This window comes from Uloborus diversus, chromosome 1 (assembly GCF_026930045.1).
Source record: "Uloborus diversus isolate 005 chromosome 1, Udiv.v.3.1, whole genome shotgun sequence".
Lineage (NCBI taxonomy): Eukaryota > Metazoa > Arthropoda > Arachnida > Araneae > Uloboridae > Uloborus > Uloborus diversus.
Genome location: NC_072731.1, coordinates 126,239,891 through 126,254,254, shown reverse-complemented (window position 1 = coordinate 126,254,254; position 14,364 = coordinate 126,239,891). Strand labels below are relative to the sequence as shown.

Genomic DNA, 14,364 nt, shown 5'->3' with positions numbered 1-14,364 from the left:
CCTGTTGATTTCCAGCAAAGAACATCCAGTTGCTTCAACTTCTAATCTACAGTTTCCAATTTGATAATCCTGAAACCACCTCATAAAAAGATCTACCACCAAAGATGACCCATCATTACCAAGAGCTCGAATTCCTGCTAATTTCACTTTCTCAGATGACTGAAGAGAGAATCGATCGACAAGGTACTGCACGGAAGCGAATGATTTCAGCAAATCGATAAATAATTGCTCAAAATCAAAAGTAAGTCACAAGAATTAAAGTATAATGGTAAGAAAAAAATGATAGAAAATTTTATTATGAGAAGTTAGCTTTCAGTTAGGCTATGCGAAAAATCAATATAATCATCAGAATTTGGAAAATTTAGGAAAACAAAAAGGGCTAGCTATTAGTAATGTAACAAAATATAAAAAGCAATACGTAATGCGGTGATTCTTGCAAAATGCAATTAAATTTATCACAAACATACAATTTAAATAATTAAAGGTTTATGAAATTTTATATTCTGCAAAGCTTTTGCTGGTTGGCTGCCTAAATTGGTAGTTTTGTGCGTATCCAATTTTCTCCGAGAAAAAGTAACCACGCCTGCTACGAAAGGATTAATTTTTTAAAAATTGTAACGTAACTAAACAAAATTTTGGTTACATTATTACTATTTTCCTATAAAATAATGATTTCAACACTTTTGTTGAAGAAATTTATTTCATATACAGAATATCTTTAAAAAATATTTTGAAATCTACTATACCTACCGTGGGTTAATACATTAATGAATAAGCTGTTATGCAAACGTAATAAGCAGCAAAATAAAGTTTTGAAAAATTTAATTTGAAAAAGGCCCTCAGAAAATGTATGAAGTTTTAATCTAACTTTGATGATGGACGCAAACCTGGTTTACAGTTAGTACAGACGTATCACTATCTTCAAAATACGCGCTTTTAAATAAAGAAAATTTTCTTAACTTGAGCGTTTTTAGACATTTCTAAGCATTTCTGAAATAAGAAAAAACATTTAAAAAAAAATTTTGAAAAAAAAATAGAACCGACTTCAAAATTGCTCTAAAAAGTGAAAAATAATTTTATTCTTTAAACACCATCGATAATACTTTTAAACATAATTTTTGAAGTTGGCGCAAAAACGATCGATAAAATCATTCACAGCCATAACTCAACTACAAGTATAAATTTAACCACGTCTAGTTTCTTCACCACATGCATTACGCATTGATGACAGCATATTTGAGTAACGATATAAATGTTCCGTTCCTAAGTTTGGATGATTTTTTGATAAAAATATGAACGAAGCATGGTTACAATGGATTTTACTTTTTGTTTTTGCGCCAACTTCAAAAATTATGTTTAAAAGTATTATCGATGGTGTTTAAAGAATAAAATTATTTTTCACTTTTTAGAGCAATTTTGAAGTCGGTTCTATTTTTTTTTCAAAATTTTTTTATTTCATTCTTTTTAGTGTAAATGTAGATATTTCAGTAAAAGTAAGAAGTTACCTAGTAAGAAGTGCGGCTCTATATCACTGTATTGCTTTAGAAAAGCCTTTATTCAAAATTATCATTACAATTACTATTAATGTTACAGTTATATGGCACCAAACTTTTATAACAATGAGTTTCATATTGTCGCGTAGATGAAGATAGCGAAGACAATGTGAAAGCCAAATGAAGTGAATACTCGTTAGTCTCAACCCGAGATCTTTATTCAGAACCACGAATGAACGTTACAGCTCCTTATATACAACTTGAAAAAGTGCTGGAACTTTCCAGACTTGAAAAGATACAGAAATTAATAGAACATTCGAGAAAATACGGGAAGCAGTAGAAACGAAATTTTTGTAAAATTCACTTTGTCCTTGTCGGGATTTGAACCCGGGTCGCTTGTGTGGGAGACGAGAATTCTACCACTGAGCCACCGTTATCCACGGATGAAAAGTGCGAACTTCGCTACAATATCATTTTAATCATTTAATAGGGAAATTTACTGTTTTTTGCCCATAACTTTTTTTCTAAAGAACAAATATGGTCAAACGAAGTAATGGGACCTAAGTTGAGCCATCCTCTATCCATTAAAAAAAGAATCATCAAAATCGGTTCACTAGGTGGGACGCTATGAGTGGACAAACAAAAAAAAAAAAAAACATACATACGGTATGAACTGATAACCGCCTCCTTTTTGAAGTCGGTTAAAAACTGGTGAATAACACGGTATTAATTTGAACCAAACAACGCCCTTACGTTAACTCAAAAACGTTGGGAAAAAGTGTCAAAAAAAAAAAAAAAAAAAAGCAACTTATATTAGATACATTGCCTCAGCTTTAAAGAACAGCCGTATCTTGTGTAATATGATATAAAGCTTAAACACCCTTCGCAACAGTTGAAAGTAGTATATCATGAAAATTTACTTTTGTGCACAAAATAAATTTTTCTACAAATAGCTTTTTAACAAAAAAAGACAGGTTCTCCCCTGAAAGTAGGTTAAATTAGCACAGTCCGTTGCTTCTTCATAAAGCTTTCCGTACTGGACATATACACACTTGGAAATTAAAGCCATTGTAAGAACTTAACTCTGTATCACCTGCAACTGGTCTCCACTAAACATTTATGTATATGCATCAGAAATGTCACTACAGAAGGAGAGAGAGACTCTACCTCGGGTTACATTTATCTGGGGGGAGGGGCACTCTAAGTGGATATCAGAGTTTATTAAAAAATACTAACTTTTTAAACGTGAAAATTTCCCCCAATACATCTCAAATTGTATTTAATGTGCCAAATTTGAATGAAATTACAGCACAATTTCGTGGAAGGGAGCTGATACAGTGGTGGACAAAATTATAGACTCATTTTTTTTTTCTTTTGTTTCAATTACAACATGACTCAGTTTAAATTATTTTCATTGAAGTAAAGATGAATAGTTGAAGAAATAGTTCCAAAATTAGTACATCTTATCAATTAAATTAAAAAATTCATAAAATTGGAAAATTTGCAAATTTAATATTTTATTATTACGTGAAACCTGGACAAAAGTATAAACTCAGAGGTAAAAATTCCAGGATTACGAAAAAGTTTCGTTCCGAAAGGTTAATTTAACGCCATAGAATGAATATATGTTGCCATCAGTGGTTGCTAAAAGTTTTGTTTTTGGAAATTTATGAGAAACATATAAATGCACCGCTGGACAAAATTATAAACTCATTTTTTTTTCATTTTTTCAATCATAATTTAACTCAGTTAAAAAAAAAAAAATGTTCCAGTAAAGATAAATATCTCTGTCAGCATGGTAAAGTAGGATTGGCGTTTCTTAATGGAAGACAGAACGCTGAAGATTACCAATTAATACTGGAAGATCATCTCTTATCTTTTGCTCATCTGATTCCTGGAGGTAACTGGTTATTTCAGCAAGATAACGCGAGTGTACACACAGTGAAAAGTACAAAAGAATGGTTCAGCGCTGGGCTATCAAAGTTATCAAATGGCCAGCTCGTAGTCCGGATCTTAATCCGATTGAAAATCTTTGGGGGACCACGGTTCGCAAAGTTTATCATGATCGGCACCAGTACCAAACCACAGAGTAATTAAAAAGGGCAATACTTTCAGCATGGAACCATATGCCACTGCAGCTGTTGGAAACTCTTGTGAAATCTATGCCCAGCCGCATATGTGAGGTAATTCAGTTTTTAAAAGTTTGTAGTTTACACTAATAGCTAGATTTTATGCAGTGTTAATTTTTAAAACATTTCAAATATTGATTTTTTTTTTCAATTTATCCATGTTAATAGCAAAATTACATTTTCCTAAATCTATGCTTTTGTTTTAGTGAAGTAATTGCAAATGTAATTTAATTAAACTCAAAAAAAAAAAAAAAAAATCAAAATTTTGTCAGCTTATAATTGTGTTTATGCAGTATTGTAAGTTTGTAATTTTGTAATTCAGCATTGGTTCATTTTTGGATATTAAATGATTAAGTATTTGAATAAAATTCCACCAAACTTCAGAGTTTCTTACTTTTGAGTTGATACTTTTGTAAAGATTTCATGTATAATAAAGATATTAAAGTTAATATTTTTTAATTAAATTATTTATTTTATAAAGTTTATGAGTTATACTGAATTTAGGACTATTCAATCAGTTATTTATCTTTACTAGAACAAAAAGTTTTTTAACTGAGTTAAATTATGATTGAAAAAATGAAAAAAAAAAAGAGTTTATAATTTTGTCCAGCGGTGCATTTATATGTTTCTCATAAATTTCCAAAAACAAAACTTTTAGCAATCACTGATGGCAACATTTATTCATTCTATGGCGTTAAATTAACATTTTGGAACGAAACTTTCTCGTAATCCTGGATTTTTTACCTCTGAGTTTATACTTTTGTCCAGGTTTAACGTAATGATAAAATATTAAATTTGCAAATTTTCTAATTTTATGAATTTTTTAATTTAATTGATAAGATGTTCTAATTTTAGGCCGATTTCTTCAATTATTCATCTTTACTTCAATGAAAATAATTTAAACTGAGTCATGTTGTAATTGAAACAAAAGTAAAAAAAATTGAGTCTATAATTTTGTCCACCACTGTAGTAGATATGCATCCAAAGCAATTTACATAAGTTGTTCCGCCGCAAAAAAGACAAGGGTTGTTTCTGAAAATTGCACGACTTTCTTGATTTACATGATTTAAATACAACTTTTGTCCGGAGGGGGGGGGGAGGAGATATTGCACATTACCACCCCGGGTGACACCCGTGCTAAGAATGCCATTATAATTATATAAATTGTATATAGGGGGAGAGGTGAGAGTGGACTCTTAGACTAAACTTTCCGATTCAGCATTATTTTTTAATCTATTTTTACTTTATTTAACTGTAAAAAGATGCGTTAGGGTAATTTAATACTACCCTTTTCGTTCAGTTCAATCAGAAATTATGAATTTAAGACGACTTGTAGTTTTAGGTGTTAAAAGATAAAAATAATCAACGTCTAAAATCTTGTAGGCAAAGTTTATGAGTTTATGTTTTGAGAAGAAGTAATATATTCTTATTACGCTATTAACAGTGTGATATATTTAGTAACACCTCCGTATTTTACATCAAAATATCACTCAAATCAGAATCCATCAGCGAAGCATTTAATCTTTTCCATCAGCTGATGTCACCTAATTATGACTAACAACCTGCACACGATCGATGAGAATATCGTCTGTGTGTGAGAGGATGGGGGAGAAATGAGCATCTAATGGCCAAAGATTCCCAGAAAAGCAATTTACGATCTTCCCACGCTTTTAAAAAAGTTCTTCGGTGACATTGTAGAAGTGACGTCAGGATTTTGTACTTTCATTTTTGACCACTGTTATCAATGTTTTACTACTTTACATCACATTAGTGTTACAACACAGCTTTAATTATTAGTGGAATAATGGGAGTGTGTTTTCCTTGTTACTTTATCGGCAAAAAATTAGCTTTTTGCTGTTGGTCGTGTCCGACTCACCCTCTGTAAGCAAGAGTTGATAGAAAAAATTAACGTCCATAAACGAGATTTTAGATACAAAAATTGAAAAAGTTATTTCCGTTTAGGTGTTGGCTGTAAATTCAAACTTTAATGGTAATAAAAATAACGATATGTTTTTACATAAACAGTAAGCTTAATTCGAAAAACAAGACACTTTTTTTCGCAGCTGTGTAAAAAATCCCATGGAGCGTATCAAATAAAATGAACTCTGCCGTGCTCTTAAATTATGAGTATATAACAAATAACGCTAGTCAACAAAAAAGAACTTTTTGTCTGCATCCTGGTTTTAAATAGTCAATTCCTACTAATTTTGGGTCAAGAAAAACGAATATATGGTAGTGGATTTTTTTAAATTAAATCTTCTTTTCAAGATAGTAGATAAAAGCCCACTCGAGAAAGATGCACTAGAACCACACATTGATTCAAAGGTAATGTTAAGTAGGGAAAAAAAAACCCAGTGCAATAAATGAAATTAAATAGGTCCTGTTTTTATTAAATAATGCCTATTTTTTTGGAAAGCAGTGGTTGCTTTTCGCTTATTGCTCTAAACGCTTCATTAACGATTGCTTTTTGTGCGTCAATGCAGGACCATCTCTTGTAATAGTTCAGCAGCATTTGGTGCGCATTAACTCAGCCCAATGACCCTGATATCTACGTCCCATTGTGAAGATATCTTGGTGAAACCTCTCCTCATGCTCAATACTTTAGCTTTTCATCAAAATATCCTGGAAGAAGTGAACAAAATAGTTTCAGAGACACATCATTCATCAACGGTCACAGAACTTCCGCAGGGATTGTTTGACCAAGTGTTTTTAGTTCTCGTCTTCTCTACTGCTTAGAAATACTTGTAATATACCTTTAAAGGCTTCTTGGGTGTTTTTCTCTCCCCTCGCATTTTTTTTTTTTTTTTTTTCAAAAACACTAATTTTCATAATTGCACGTATTTGAAGGACCGTTAAAAATTCTCACCTTAACCTTAACTTCAACTTGGAAACCTTAACTTAGAAATTTCCCTCTAAGACATTGGAAAAACCATCTCTGTTCACAGCTTTTACAAAGTTCTTCATTATTCAAAGCAGAATCAGCATGGGTGGAAGTAGAAATGGGTAAATCTACCTAAAACTCCAAATTTGGCTGATTTTGTGATTTTCCCTTCCCAGAATTTAAATTTCTTGTAGTCCATTTCGGTTACCATGTAGTAAGATTTTCTATCCTAACCTAGGGTTAAAGTTTAGATGACATTCAGTCCCAGGGGGGGGGGGTTCTATCTGACAGGAAAAAAGCGAATTAGAAAGAACTCAATATCCTAGTTGGCCCTGTATTTTGAAAACTAGAGCTAATCTTAACTTTTTATGGCGATTTTCGTGCTTAGCGAGGCAAAATACTTCGGAAACAGCTATTTTTGAGCCAGATGCATTTTTGGTGTTGACTAGTGTAATTAGCACTAGAATGTGGCGCAAATTTAAACGCTAACATTCTTGATATTATCCTGAACTTCAGAAAATTTAAGATCGCATTCAATGAGGGTATTAAAAAGGCTTTCTTTATGATTAGTATAGCAGAAAAAGATCGTAAGTATTTGAAAAATTTTTGGGCTTCACATAGCTCTGATGAATGCAAAATTAAGCGAATGAATCGATTGCCATTCGTTCGTACGGCATAATTTTTTTTTTCTCATTGCTAGAATTAAAAAGCATGTTAAAAATTAATATGGGGGCAGGGCCGTCGTCAAGGGTGTGTGTGGGGTGCTACCTTCCCCCTCCGTTTTTCAGAAGAGGGGCCACCAATTTCATTTTAGCGGTGCAACAAACGAAGAAAAACTCTTCATTGTTTTAAAAAAATTAAATAATAATTATAAATGAACAATTGAAATAATTGTAACACAAAAATTACTTATCTCTTTGTAAATCTTAAAATACAATTTAGGAACATCCATGATTCTCTTTTATTAAGATCATTTAAGTAAGGGCAGCGGAAATGTACGCTTCAAACATTTTTCAACGCCAAAAAAATATTCATTACACTATTCACTAGGCCGCAGAGTGGGTATTTCTGCCTAGTCAGAAAGTATGGGCCCGGTTCAAACTAAAGTATTGTGCATAGAGTAAAAATTGCATAATTGGAGGGAGGACCGGTGACGAATCTAACATGGTGCACGCCTTGTCTCTCGGCGGTCCTGGTTATACAAAACCATGCTTCATTGTTCTTCAGTTTAAAAAAAAAATGATAAATAGGATAGTTTCATAGGCACCGCCGAAATTCCATATGTACTTTTATTGGTGAAAAATATTGTCCTGAAAACCATTGCACGGGTTGCCGAAATATGTTTGAAGTAGAGAGAGGGAAAAAATTAAATGCCAATAGAGATTCAAAGTATTGTAATGAATACTCACACCAGAAGTTCTAAATGTTTGAACGTAAAAATCGAAGTAAATCAAAGCTTGATCAAGAGATGCTGCAGGCATGTTTAAAATAAAAATAAGTGGAATAAGGAGCAAAGGTATCGCAGAAAATTACCACATCCGTTCAAAATGTTAAAAGTTCTTTTTCTGGGGCCTCAGACACTTGTATTTAAAAAAAAAAATTAGATTGAAAATTGAAAATTCTACTATGGGAAATCCAAGCAAATAATCGGGATTGACAAAGGAAAATTGGAAGGAAGTGTTACCACAATATGTATAACAATAATTGAAATTTAAAATGAAGATAGGGACGTAGCCAAATCAGAGATGCCCTCCCCCTAAGAACAAGGGCGCACCCATAAATATCGCAAAAAACCCCCCAAAAGCAAGATTCCCCCCCCAAAAAAAGCGAAAAATAACCTTCAAAACCCCCTAAAAATTTCAATGGCGCAATCTGCGACATTACTCCTCCTAGGTGGGCTCTCCTGAGCAGAATTGAGAAGAGTGGGGAACTTCAAACCGTTCTTTTTACGTCCCCAAAGCTGGCTGGAAATGAGTTTTTAAAACTTAGGTTTTGAAAAAATTCCGGGAAAATGTTCTCAAACCCCCACCCCTTGCCCTAACGTCTTTATAGATAACCTACACATGTGTATTTGAAGTGCAATTTCGAAAAGTTACGAAAGTGCTCCCAACACAACCCCCGAGAAACGCCCCCTCAATTAATCATTCATCATCATTCAAGGTCGAATAAATTTCACTTTTCGGACTTAAATTTTAAGAAAACTCCCTGAGGTCTCCCGAACCTGTCCTCCTCCTAATATTACCGATGATACTCAAAAATTGCATTCTTAAGGCTTCGATTCAGAAAATATTTCGCTGGAGTCCCAAACCCTCTTCCCCTCTAACTGAAAATCGCCTACGATTGCGTTAATTAAATTTCAATTTTGAAAATTTTCCAGGGGAGGACTACGATTCTCTCCACCCATTAACATTACCAAAAATTTTCTAAAATAGAGTTTTCCACAGATCGAAAGTTTTTCTTGAAAATTGCTTCTCTGTCTCTCTCTCTACAACATCATCAAAAAACGTCTTAAATCTCGCTTTTAATGCTTCAATTACAAAACATTTCTGTGCGCGATCCCCTTCAAAACTCCCTCCCCCTCCCCCATTTCCATCGAAGGTTTACATACATTACGTTTTCGGAACTTTAATTTCGAGAAACTGATGGTGCACTAAATTTTAACAAAAAAGCCTACAACCACGTTTTGAAGACTTCAATTACTAAAAATCCAGGGGGGATGGGTCCCACATTTCTCTTCCTCTTGATATCACCACAAATCGTCTAAAACTCATTTTTCGAACTACAATTTTTAAAAATTTCCCGGGGGAGACCCCTCTTCCCCGTTTTCCCTTTACCTGTCACAATTAGAAATAATTCTCAATTTTGTGCTTGGAGTTGGAATTTTGAAAAATTATCGGGAATGACCCCGAGTCTCTTCCTTCCTTAACATCATCATAGATCATCTAAAATTATTTTTCAAATAGGAATCTTGTAAAACTCCCAGGGGAGAGCCCCCCGGACAACCTCTCCTGAACACGATCAAATATAACGTATAGTTGTGTTTTGGGAACTTAAATTTGGAAAATTTATCGGGAGAGGCTATCCTGGACCTCTTCTTACCTTCCTCCCCAACTTAAATATTGTTTAAAACGCCTTTTTATGTGTTCAATTTCGAAAAAATACCAGGAGGCAGCCCTCCGACCCCCGATCCTCTATTTCTCACTGAATATTATCCTTTCGAGTACGTTTTTACTTCTAGTACTATGGTCTAGTAATATGACTATCCCTGCTAAACCAGAAGCTAAATCTTCTCTCTCTCTTTGCATATTTTAACATGCGTTTGAAGCAATTAAGTGGCCGCCAAATGCATACCCCTTCCCCCAGTTTTTGACCTAGCGACGGCCCTGATGGGGGGGGGGGAGGCGTTAAAAATGGTTAATGCTCCCGAGATTGGAATTGTTAGGCTTGTTAGTGACTGCAAAATTGTGCAGATATTTGCAATAATGGTGTGATAGTGGTTAAATCTAAATTAACCAGCTGTGAGAAAGTGTACACAGTATTAGTTACGTGTGCCGTAACTAGAGCATAGAACATATTACTTTGGTGACGTATATGTTTGTGAAAAGCTTTATCTTCGCATTGAGAAGTTATTTTTCTAGGAAGAAGGGTAAATTCAAAAGTTATATGTTCTAAAACTGCAAAGACTGACATTGATCTTGTGAAATACTGATGTCTTTTCACAAATTAATACAGCATCCAGAGCTGAAGGATTTTATAGCATCGGAAAACAACATTATAATTGAAAATTTCCTTCAGAAAGATCTCCATAGTGGGGAGGTTTCTGGGAAAAATTGATGAAACATATTAGAGAAACTCTGCCAAAAATTAAATGGGCATTCAAATGAAACTCGGTCATTAGTGTAAAGTAACGGTAACGATTTTATTAACTTAAAAAATAGTTGCCAAAATTGTTGGCACATTCATTCTTTTACGACGTCAGTCGGTCGACTCCATCTTTAAAGTAGTTAGTAGGCTACTGTTTTCTGAAACATCTGAAAGTCACATGGACACATTAAAGTCACACGATGAGAGGTCTGGACTGAACTGTGGATGTTCCAGCGTTTCACACCTAAACTGCGGCACTATTTTCTTCATCTACAAATGTAGAGGGCGCACAGCGATATCCCCTTATGTATTCTATAATCGTAGTCAGCACCAGTTTGATGTAAAAACTGTTAGTTCGTGCATAAATTCAACTAATTACGGAGACTTTAAGATAATTTTAAACGAATTAGAATCATCAGCAGGATCATCACCAATAGGGGCGCCCCGAACTTACATTTTTTAGAGGGGAGAAATTCCCAAATTGCCGAACGCAGCTCCAAAATTTTCTGAATGATAAAATACGGCTAAACACTCATACGTACTAGCACCTAGTAAATAATTATTATATTAGGCCATTTAATATTTCCTTAAGGCCCCAATTTTGCAAAATCGTCGGGCAAAATTTGCTGAGTTCTGCATTTTTTGGGGAGATCACAGTGACTTCCCATCGACGTGGCCCTAGTCAGGGGGATGGCAGCGGGGTAAACATTGATTTTAGTAAATCGCCAATTTGATTTTAATAATGTAACAAAAAGAAGTCCTTCGCGGCGTTAAAGATTTTTTAAAAATAAATGAAAACGACAAATTTTCTTTTCTGTAAAATTTGAGAAAAAAATGTAAAAGGAAAAAAAAAAAAAAAAAAATATATATATATATATATATATATATATATATAACCAACTAAAAACCGCTGAGATAAACGTATAGACATTTTTAAACAGGAAAAAAAGCTACACTGTAAAAGGATTAAAGGATCGCGCGAGCTGAAAATTTCGCGAATTTTGTATAAACAGAATCTGACCCAACAAGATATTTCTCTTGCACTTCGGTGACACTATATTTGGTTTAGTATTTAATTGATTTGAAACGTTGAACATGTTTTACGTCCACACTGTAAAAAAATTCCGAAACATTACTGGGTATTTTCGTGTCACGTTTCGGGGTTTTAATGGTTTTTATCCACTTTCTGGAAAAATTAAGCATTCTTCTCAAAAAGTTTCCTGAATTGCTACAAGTCGCAATAATGCAGACTTTTCACTATTGAGAAAAATATTTTTAGCTCCCAGTTTAAAGATTAACTGACCGTATTTATAAAGTGCATCGGCGTTACTCTGAGTACGGCCCGTTCATGCTAATTAAGCTCCCTAAGGGTGCGAAAAAGTGTGGACTGCGTTGCTTTGCAAGATTTGCAGGCAAGTAAAATTCTCGTTACTTACTTGCAAATTCTGGCAAAGCTTTGGCCATGTTTGCAATAAAGCTCTTTTAACTTCCTTGATAAATGAGAATGATGTCAAGATATTATTTCCAGAGTCACGACTGACTTCAAACGAGAAGATTTCCGATTTAATTTTATCGGTAAAAGTTCCTGGAATTTGCAAGATATGTTACTAGCAGATATTGGGCACATCAGCTGCCCATTATTTTCCAGGAACGTTTCTGAATCGTTTTTACAGTGCACATTCAAAGTATATTAGTGCATAATATGTATGTACTTAGAAGTAGATCATTAGTTTCAAGGGATCCTAAAAAAAAATAAAACATTTTAAAATAAAGTAATGAAAAACTTTGTTATGAAACATCGTGTTTGGCTGGGCAGAGGGGGAGGGGAAGGAGCTATTCAATTTCCTGGTCCCCCTCCAAAATATTTTTCTGTATCTGCCCCTGCAACAACTTTCTAATAATAAAACGCATATTTAAAACACTTCAAGTAATTTAACTCAGAAGATCTTTATGGGAAAAAAAAAATTACTCTTAAAAATGTTCGAAATTTTTTTCAAAACACCTTTTTACTATTATGCCGTTAATAATAAAAAAATATTTTGCTTAGGTAAAATTCGACATTTTTGTATGTGTATTGTCGGTTAAAAATCTGTACACATTCGTTGATAACAAGAAGTTCTGTCTAGAACTAAACGAGCCTACTTTCCCATATTCCAATATCGACTTTCTAGTATCTGATCAATATTCTCAAAATTTGCTAAAATCGTAAATTATTTCAAATATATTTTTTAAATATTTTATGCTGATTTCGAGAAATAAAGTATGCCTCGCTCATCTAAAGAATTAGATACGTAAAAAATAAATAAAAGAACAAATAAAATAGCAGCAGCTTTTAAACAAAGCAGCTAAATATATTTTTCCATCAAAAAAAATCTTCAACCGCTTTCAAAAGGAGAAAAAAGAGAATTCAAATTAAAAGCTCATTAAAATAAATACATCATATCAAAAAAAAAAAAAAAATCATTTGTTTTTTCCCCTGTTGCCAAAATTTTTTTTAAAGAATGAATTAATGTACTTTTGAAAATAAATAAAAACAATAAAATGTCAACTTAAAGAAGTAATTTTGATTGTCGAAAAAAAATCGTCTGCGCATATCTTTATGTAGAAACATAAAGGACTCCGAATTTCTCGGCCCAAAACTAAATACATAAATGAAAATTTTAGATTGAAAATGAAATCTAAAAAATATTAAAAACAATTATTTCACAGTAAAAACCATGACTGCGGAGTCAGAGTCGGAGTCCATCTGATTGTGGGACAAAAGAGTTAGATTCGAGAGCCGAAAGTTTTAAGTTCAAAGACTCGGAGTTGGAATCGGTCATTTCCCCAAAAAGTCCGCAAGTCTATCAATATTTGCAGAGACGGAGTAGGACTTATGATTTGATACAGGAGTCGGAGTCAGAGTCGAATTTCCAAGAGTCGGAGTCAGCCATTCTTCCTCCAAATTTTTGCCGAAGCTACGAAGTCAGATTCAAAGTCGGGAAGTCGGAGTCAGAGTCAGGAGCACAAAAATTATCGGAATCGGAGTCGGGAGTAGGTCGTCAAGAGCTATTTCCAACAAAGTTTGTTTGAAGTAAATCCGCCTTTAAGTTCGGAATCTATATCGATTTTCAGTTTCCCCGTAGGCGCTAATGTTAAGAGATTTGAACTGTTCAAAATTGAACGAAAACTTATTCAAATCAAAAAGGTATTTCCGATACATGTTTTTCATCAAAAGCTTTTTCCTACAAAGTTTGTTTGGAGTTACTTCGCCTCTAAGTTCAAGATTTATTTTTGCTTTGAATTTCCCCGTAGGCGATAATGTTAAGTTTTTTGAACTGTTCAAAATTGAACGAAAAATTGTTCAAAACAAAAAAATGAATTATGGGAATAAGATGTCCTTGCCAAGATCTTTTTAACAAAAAAAATTTGTTTGAATCGGACTATTCATTCAAAAGTTATTAGGGGGGGGGGACAGACAGACAGACCGACAGACATTTTTCCCCATCTCAAAACCCTACTTTCCAATTTTTAATTTTTCAATATTAATCTAACTATTTTATTTATTTTTGAATTTTTTTTGTTTTTCGGGATATTTTTAAGATGCATTAAGCCTTCTTTCATGCTTTTTTCTTCTTTCTCTGACTTTTAATGGGAAAGTAGGCTAAAAAAAGATACTTTTTAATAAGCGAAACTCCGTATTTGTCTATTGTTGAGATAGGGAGAAAGTTGCGGAACGACACAAAATGGTGGACGCTGGAGCGTGTTGCTACTTGAGAGACGGATTGATGGCTTTAAGTCCGCTGTCTTATGAACAGAGAATTAGCTCGGTAACTGTTTAGCTAGTTTTGAAAACACCAGAATCGAATCTGTTTTACAAAATGAAGCACTTTTAATGAAAATTTTAAATATTTACATTACTTACCAAGTTACTTTGACACATTTTGTGGTCTGCTAAAAAATGTAAAAAAGAGCATGTATTTATTAATATATTAGGTGGGAGGGGGGGGGGTCTTTA

At 33.5% G+C, this 14,364-nt stretch overlaps 1 protein-coding gene across 1 annotated transcript in view; it reads right to left on the bottom strand.

Annotated features, from left to right (window-relative positions):
- LOC129221141 (diuretic hormone receptor-like) overlaps positions 1 to 14,364 on the bottom strand; it is a gene marked incomplete at its 5' end in the record, with an annotated part of 111,166 nt that overhangs the window by 85,476 nt on the left and 11,326 nt on the right. The window lies entirely within an intron of this gene.